Here is a 9237-nt window from a genome sequence, read left to right as displayed (position 1 = left end):
CTGTAACACCACTGGAGTTGGGTGTAATTCTCCCAATCCAAGTTTCACAAATACTGAATAAGGCAACAGATTTACACTAGCTCCTAAATCCAACAAAGCATTCTCAATTGTGTGGTTCCCTATGCTACATGAGATAGTGGGGGAGCCTGGGTCTTTGCATTTTAAAGGAATTTTATGTTGGAGTATAGAACTAACGTTTTCTGTTAAAAATGCCTTCTTTTGAACATGCATGTTTCTCTTTTTAGTACAAAGGTCTTTAAGAAACTTGGCATAAGATGGAACTTGTTTAATAGCATCAAGCAAAGGGATGTTAACACTTACCTGTTTGAAGATTTCGAGAATCTCACCTGTGGATTTTCCCTTTTTTCCTTTCGCTAACCTCTGAGGAAATGGAGCTTTGGGAACATATTCTTGTGGGTTGGTTTCTTCTTTCTCCTCCGGTGATGAGTCATCAACATTCACAGGTACAATTTGATTTTCTTTTGTCACCGGCATCTCCACTTTGTTGTCGACTTCCTTTCCTTTTCGCAAGGTCATTACTGCTTTGACCTCTCCATGTTGCTGTGGTGAACTAGTACTTGCTTCATGTACTCCTTTAGGATTAGGCACTGGTTGACTTGGAAATTTACCTTTCTCAACAGTCATTGCCAAGGTCTGAACTGAAGAAGCAAGTTGTCCTACCATCTTCTCGAGGCTTGAAACTGATTGGGCTTGTGAGTTGAAGCCCGCTCTCAACTCATTTCGTAGTCCATCAATGGTGCGATTCTGTTGCTCAATCGTAGAGTGAGTAAGATTCTTGAGATTCTGGAATGAATCCTCCCATGGTCTGGGTTGAGAGTAATTCTGATTCTGATTGTATGGTCTGAATGGTGGCTGAGAGGCTTGAGGATTTTGTGGAATTGGTTGCATTGGTGGAGCTGGAGCTGCTGGTCCATTCTGTTGGAATCCTTGAGACCATGAAAAATTAGGGTGGTCTCTCCATTCAGGGTTATATGTGTTGGAGTATGGGTTGTAATTTGATGGCTTTCTCATTACACCTATGGCATTGGCTTGATCTGAGTATGAGTCATGGTCATGTGGTTCTGTTGATTTAGCAATCGATAATGATGCTATTTGTCGAGCAAGACCTTCAACCATCTCCTTGACTTCTTTGATTCCCGAAGTTGACTCGCCAATGTGAACCTCATTCACTCCTTTAATCCTTCTAGTATTCCTGAGTGATCGACTCCGTTGTTGGGAATTATCCGCTTGTCGCTGGAAGAATTCCCAAATTTCTGATGCACTTTTTGACATTAGCTCTCCTCCACTTGTTGCCATTAGCCATTCTTGCACATTTGGTAGTAATCCCTCCAAAAAGTATTGACATTGGTGCCATTTTTCGTACCCATGATGTGGACACTTCAAGAGTAGCCCATTAAATCGCTCCCATGTTTCAAAAAATTGCTCGTCCTCTCTCTGGGTAAACTCCGAGATTTCCCTGCGAATAGCATTGGTTTTATGCACTGGAAAATATTTATTTAAAAATTTTGTAACCATTTGTTCCCATGATGAAATGCTATTGGCAGGTAAAGTATTTAACCATGAACGAGCTCTATCCTTTAAAGAAAATGGGAATAATCTGAGTTTAACATCATCGTCTGAAAAATTTTCATATTTAAAAGTTTGACAAATGGCATGAAAATCATTCAGATGATTATATGGATCCTCATTTTCTAAGCCATAAAATGTGGGGAGACAATTTAGCACACTAGGTTTTAATTCAAAACTCCTAGCAGCTACATTTGGGTATCTTATGCATGATGTGCTCAAATTAGCTAAGGGACTAAAATAGTCCTTAAATGGCCTCTCCTGTGGTGCTTGTAAATCCATTTTATTTTTAACGTGTTTGTGTGTGCGAAGTGTTTTTTCTAGTTCAAGGTCTATAGGTTCAAGATTAGGTAATAATGACCTACGACCATGCATGCAAAATAAATAAAATAAAAATAAAGATGCAAACAAAACAAAAAATAAAGATGGGAACAAAACAAATAAAAATAAAGAAGAGGGAGAAATTACGATACTAACCTTATTGCGCTATTACAACCTTTTTATAAAAATACACAAAAATAAATACGTGAAAGAAATTAACTAAAAATTAAATTAATAAGATAAACAAAAAAAATTACAAAGAAAAATAAATGGAAAATTAAATTACAAAATTTTAAAGAAGAGAAAAAGAAAAGAAATACTAACCTTTAAATGTAGATTCACTTTTTTTTTCTTTTTTTTTTTAATAATAAAAAAATACAAGAAAACAAATAAAAGAAATTATTCACAAAAATTAATTCTATGAATTAAAATTACTTACCTCCCCGGCAACGGCGCCAAAAACTTGTTGTGCAAATTTTAATGTACTCGCAAGCGCACGAATCTATTGTAGTATAGATCTATGGTGACGAGTGTCGATCCCACGAGGAGGTGGATTTTAATTATATGTAGAATTAATTTTGTAAATGGGTAGTTGGATTTATGGTGGAAATGATTTGGAATATGCTAATAATTAAATTAAAATGGCGAGAATAAATTCTAAAATTGGAATTGCAATTGAGAGAATAAATTGAAGAGAAAATCTATTAAATTGACGTACTTGGGTATCTGGATCCGTATCAACATGCATCATGGGCTAAATATTCCTTATTAATACCAATTAAATCATGAGGGGGGAATCCACACCTCATGAACCACGCTCTAATCAATATGGTGCTAAGGGCTTATCGTGCCAAATAATAATAACCTTGTACCAGAGGGCCGGTGAAACCAAGGCGGTACTAGACAAGATTAGTATTATTTGTCGACGAGAAGTCAAAACATCCACAAAAACTAGAGGGGAAGAGAAAATAAATTTACCAAATTAAGCCCATGACACATGTTGAGACTTCACCTTCAACCCAAGCTTGAAAGAAAATTAGCCACTCATAATTGAACTAGGGGCAAAATGGGAATTTATTAAAATACAAAGAAAATACAAGATGGAGAGGGAATTACAGAAAATGGATCCCAAAAATGGATTCAGAGATATCAAATTAGGGGGGGGAGGCCCCCTTTTTATAGATACATGGAGTAAATCATGGCCATCGGATTAAAAACAGTTTGGACGCTCAGGATTGCGCCACGTCATCAGTCAACAGTCCACGGTTTGACCACGCGGATGAACAGTAACACGGTTTGACCCGACTTTGAACAGTAACGCGGTTTGACCCGGATGAACAGTAACGCGGTTTGGTTGAAAATAATCCTGTGTGATGCATGCACCGTACACGAGATTTTTCGTCCACTGATATGCTGCCACGTCACCATCAACAGTACATAAGAATTTTAGCCCAACAGGATCGTGACACCTCATCAGTCAATGCCACATCATCGGTCAATGCCACGTCATCATCCGTCTATGTGAACAGTGTCGTGAACAGTAACGTATACAGTACCGTACACGTGAATAGTACCGTACATGTGAATAGTGCCATTTTTCCTTTTATGCTCCTCCTAAGGTTTTCGACCGTCCTGAGTTCAAAAGTGATGTCCGTTTTGCCGTCTGATCTCTCCTTTATTGTGAAATGACTATAATGCCCCTAAAATACATAAAATACTTAATTAAAATAAAACACATGTAATTAAATCACAAGAAGGTTAAATATATAAAAGTAAGGGTTGTTAGTAAGACTTAAAATGTAAAATGACGGTTTTCTCCTTTATAAATATGCATTTTCTAACACTCAACAAAAACAAAGGGAAAAAGAAATGAAAATAGAATTTCATATTTGTAACCAACCTGAATTTGTGATCCAAATTGAACCAAATTTAATTCGATTTGATTCGGTCCGGTTTTTAGTTTCCACCCCAATTAGGTTGAATTCTCCAACCTGAATGGGTTGTAACCCAAACCAAAACCTAAACAACCAAACTGAAACCTAATTTGCCCACCCCTAATTAAAATAAGTTGAAGATTAGTAAAGCAACTATCTAAGAACAAGATTAGATCAAGAAACTGATTAGTTGAAGATGTACACACAATCAAAGAAGAAAGATAGTTTATGTAGTTTAGTGCATAAAAACACCTACATCCACAACTAGAGAAACAATGTTGCCTGGGTTTTGTTGATGATGAAAGTTATGGAGCCCTTCTACCATTACAAGAGAAAAAATTTATCTTATAAAACTTTCCTAAAACTTTTAAAGATCCTAGAAAACTCATTATAAGATCCTTTACTAATCACACCTTTATATTAACCTAGAAAACAATAATCCTAAGTTAGTACATGTTACCTTTTAAATCTAAAGCTTACTAGGACTAACTTTGTATAATTATTGCTAATATGCCACATAGATATAATAACTTTGATCCTAACAAAATTCTAACTAATGCTTAGGGATTACTAGCTTGGATTGGCCGAAGAATGAGATTAGGGATTTTTTTCCATATTCTTTATTTTGTTTTATATTTGGAATCCAACATATAGTTCTAGTAGTAATGAGTAGTCTTTTTGGGGCCTAGGTCCTAGGTTTAAACTTTAGTGGTTGAGTGAGTTAATTAAAAAAACTTGTTCTAATATTTATATTTTATAATAATTTATTAGTATGAACTTTAAAATGTAGGTTGGTGAGTTAGGAAAATTAAATCTAATTAGGTTGAAATAATTTTACGAATCCAACTGAACCCAAATCGAATGGATTGTGCAAATTTTTGCACACTACTTTTGACTAATGTGAAAAATATTATGTCAGCCTATATGGCTATATAGCATGTCGATTTTGATGATAACAAACCAAATATTTTGGGTAAAATTGGAAATACACATAATGTTTTTATAAAACAAGAATACAGATGTTGCTTTAAAAAAGTCTTTAAAAAAATTTTCTGTATATTTTCATAATAAGATTTTTTAGATAATATCTTGTTATGTTCATAAACAGCATCCTGCTTATAGCAACCGGCAAACCAAATACACCAAACATGCATTCTGGAGATAACCAGACAACTGGATAAGCTAAACGAAAAATCGAATACATCAAACATGCTTTCTAAAGACAACTAATACACCGACTACTTTAAACGATAAATCGATTAATTAAAATTAGCTCTCTAGAATCAAACGGCATACCAGTTACCACTAAGCGGTAAATTAGTTATTCACAAATTCAAAATTTGGCTACAACAGTAATATCAAGCGGAAATCCAGTTAGCATAAATGGCAAGTCGGTTATCACCATCAGCTAATTTTGTGACTCTTTCTATAAATAGCTAAAGAAAAAACCATTGCAAGTGTTGTTGAACAATCTGGGCAGTATCTATCTACAATCCAAAGTGCTCTAAACTTATACTTTGTACACATACACACACTTGAGCTATTATTTGCTTACATTTTAATAGGGAGTGAGTGCTTCATTTTATTTATCATTTAATTATCAAAAGTTAAGTGATTGTAAGTGTGAGAAGCACTTGGATAAGAGGTGAGGGAATCATCTTAAGATGGTAAAGGTTGACTGACACCTTGGAAGTCAATTGTAAACTCTTGAGCCTTGGACTGTGAAGTCTAGATAATGAAATCCTCAAGCTCAGTGTACTTGGAAGTATGGACATAGGTGGGGTTTGCCGAACCGTGTAAAAACTCGTGTGTTTTCTTTTCTCTATCCTTTATCTTTTTATCTTTATTGCACAATATTTTATTTAAATTAAATCTGCCTGTTTTGGTTCTTGAATTTTATTAGAAAACCAATTCACCCCTCTTGGGTTGCACACTTGGAATTTCATTTGGTATCAAAGTAAGGTTCTTTCGTTAAGACTTAACCATCTAGAGTAAAAAATACATGGCAACCCAAAATGATTCTAGTTTTAAGAAAGGTCAATCTACCACTAGGCCACCTTACTTTAATGGAAATGACTACCCATATTGGAAAACTAGGATGAGAATTTACTTGCAAGCTCTAGATTATGATATATGGGAAATTGTTAGTGATGGTCTATTTATGCCTACTATAGAAATGGAAAAAGGGAAGAAATTCCAAGGCCTTCACGTCAACGAAGTGAGGCAGAAAGAAAAAGGCCTCCTTGAACCCCAAAGCCATGAATGCATTATTTTGTACCTTAGATAAGAAAAAGTTTCATAGAGTTTCATAGAGTTTCAGTTTGTTCAAATGCTTATAAAATTTAGAAGAAACTTAAAAGTTATTTATAAGGGTACAAACCAAGTTAAAGAGCCTAAGATTAGTATATATACTAGGCAATACAAATTGTTTCAAACAGAACAAAATGAAAGCATTCATTCCATGAAACTAGGTTCATCAACATAGTAAATGCTTTAGGAGCTCTAGGAAAAACCTTTTCAAATAGTGAAAAGGTAAAGAAAATCATTTGGTCATTACCAAAAGAATGAAGACCTAAGATAACAACCATTGAGGAAGTCAAAGATTTAAATACTTTACCTATTAATGACTTAATTGGTTCACTTATCTCTTATGAAAAGGATTTGGCAACTGAAAGAGATGATGAAGATAAAAAGAAAAAAAGCATTGCACTTAAAGCCTTAAAACTTGAAAGCGATGAAGAAAACAACTTTGAGGATGAAGAGATGGCTATGATGGCCAGAAAATTCAAGAAGTTCTTCAAGAAAACTAGTGAGAGAAGAAGATTAAAAAATTTTAGAAATCAAAAGGAGAAGAATGATGTAATCACTTGCTATGAATGCAAGAAACAAGGCCACATAAGATTATAGCGTCTCATCTCAACAAGCTCAAGAACAAGGCAATGGCATTAACATGAGATGATAGTGATGAAGAAACTAGTGAAGATGAAGAACAATAGGAAATGTCAAACTTAGGTTGCTTGACAATTGAAGAAGAATCATTTGATGAATTTGGTGAAGTAAATAATCTTCCTACTTATGATTAATTATATGATGCCTTTAAAGAGTTGTATTGTGATTTGATGGAAATTGGTAAAAAAGAATGCATGTCTTAAAAAGAAAATACTAAAACTTTCAAATGAAAAGGATGCCTTGCAAAAATATAATGTCTCATTAAATGAAAGGGTCAAAGGACTACAACTAGAGAATAAAACACTGAATGATAAGATTGCTTTATTAAAGGAAAAACAAAGCACTTGACATGAGCATGAAAAATCACATGTTGATAATTTTATCAAAGAAAATGAAGTGCTCAAGAAGAAGAGCAATGAGCTTAACAAGATTGTGTCGAAATTTACAAATGGACAAAAGAACTTGGAAATATTACTTAGCTCTAAAAAATGTGTGTTTGATAAAGGAGGACGTGGGTATAAGCCTAACTTGAAACAAAAATATTGCAAGAATTATTTTGTTAAGGTGACCACCACTAGAGATCATAAAATTGTTTGTCATTATTGCAATAGAAATGGTCACTTAAGCTATGCATGTCCGATAAAGAAAAATACATATTTTGGAATTAAAGCTATTTGGGTTCCAAAAGGAGCCAATACTAACACTTAAGGACCCAAAATGTTTTGGCACCTAAAACTTGAGATCTTTTCTACAAGAATCAAAGAAGAAAGGAAAAAAGGAATAGATGGTATTTTGACAGTGGATGCTGAAGGCATATGACTAGTGATTATTCATATTTTTCAAGTTTTACCAAAATCGAAAATGGAGGAGATGTATCATTTGGAGACAACTCAAAAGGAAAGGTTCTTGGAGTTGGTAATGTTGGTATTATTGAAAATATATGTTTGGTTGAAAACGTGAAACACAACTTGCTTAGTATTAGTCAATTATGTGATAAAAGCTACAAAGTCATCTTTGATAAATCAAAATGTGTAATTAAGATGCATGTGATGACAAACTTTTGTTTGTTGGAAAAGGATGCATAAATGTGTATAGTATTAATATGGATTGTGTATTGTCTCATGATAAATGTTTTTTTTTATTTTTTTGCATTACATGATGATAGTTAGTTGTGGCATAAAAGACTAGGACATGCAAGCATGGATTGGATTTCAAGAATCTAAAATTGTTTTGGTTAAAGGTCTTCCTAAAATTGGTTTTCTCAAAGATAGAGTATGTGATGCATGTCAATTTGGAAAACAAGTCAAAACATCTTTCAAAGACAAAAATCATATCTCTACTTCAAAACCCCTTCAACTTGTTCACATGAATTTGTTTGGACTATCTAGATATGCAAGTCTAATGATACATATTATGCATTTGTGGTTGTTGATGATTTTCAAGATTTACTTGGGTTTATTCTTGGATTGTAAAGATGATGCTTTTGACGCTTTTAAAACTTTCTGCAAAAGAGTTCAAACTGAAAAGGGATATGTTATTTCTTGCATTAGAAGTGATCATGGTAGACAATTTGAAAATCATGCATTTGAAAGTTTTTGTAATAATTTTGGTATTGAACATCAGTTTTCATCACCTAGGACTCAACAAAAAAATGGAGTTGTTGAGATAAAGAATATGACTATTCAGAAAATGGCTAAGACTATGCTCAATGAGAACTCATTGCCAAAATATTTTGGTGCCAAAGTCGTTAACACTACATGTTCTGTTTTAAATCATGTGTTAATTAGGTTATCTCCTAACAAGACTCCCTATGAGTTTTGGAAAGATAGAAACCTAACATTGATTATTTTAAAGTCTGGTTGTAAATGTTTTATTTTAAACACAAAAAAACATTTTAGGAAAATTTGATCCTAAATCCGATGTTGCTATCGTTCTTGCGTATTCAACCTCAAGCAAAGTTTATAAAGTCTATAGTAAAAGGACAATGGTTGTGGAAGAATCTATACATGTCATATTTGATGAATTTAACCTAGGCTTTTCAACTGAATATTCTCTCCTAAATTTGATCTATTTTGGTCAATTTTTAATCAAATTGAGCCTATACATCACTTCTAAACATCATTCCTTTCATCTTAATCGGTTCATCATCAAAAAGGGGAAGATTGTTAGCCTAAATGACTATATAGCATGTTGATTTTGATGATAACAAACCACGTGTTTTGAGTAAAAGTGGAATTACACATTATATTTCTATAAAACAACAATATGGATGTTGCTTTAACAAAGTCTTAAAACATTTTTTATATATTTCATAATAATATTTTTCAGATAAAATCTTGTTCTGTTCATAAACGGTACCCTGCTTATAGCAACCGACAAACTGGATATGTCAAACATACATTTTGGAGACAACTGGACAACTGGATAAGTTAAACGAAAAACTGGA

General features: G+C 33.6%; 1 non-coding gene across 1 annotated transcript; it reads left to right on the top strand.

The window, feature by feature from the left end:
• Positions 1–1381: 1381 nt before the first annotated feature.
• On the top strand, positions 1382–1485 carry LOC127900477 (small nucleolar RNA R71). The gene has a single exon (XR_008052660.1). It is a non-coding gene; the product is annotated as a small nucleolar RNA R71 (small nucleolar RNA).
• Positions 1486–9237: the final 7752 nt, after the last annotated feature.

The sequence above is a fragment of the Citrus sinensis genome, chromosome 2 (assembly GCF_022201045.2).
Source record: "Citrus sinensis cultivar Valencia sweet orange chromosome 2, DVS_A1.0, whole genome shotgun sequence".
NCBI classification, from domain to species: Eukaryota; Viridiplantae; Streptophyta; class Magnoliopsida; order Sapindales; family Rutaceae; genus Citrus; species Citrus sinensis.
This window is presented reverse-complemented; position numbering and strand designations above follow the sequence as displayed.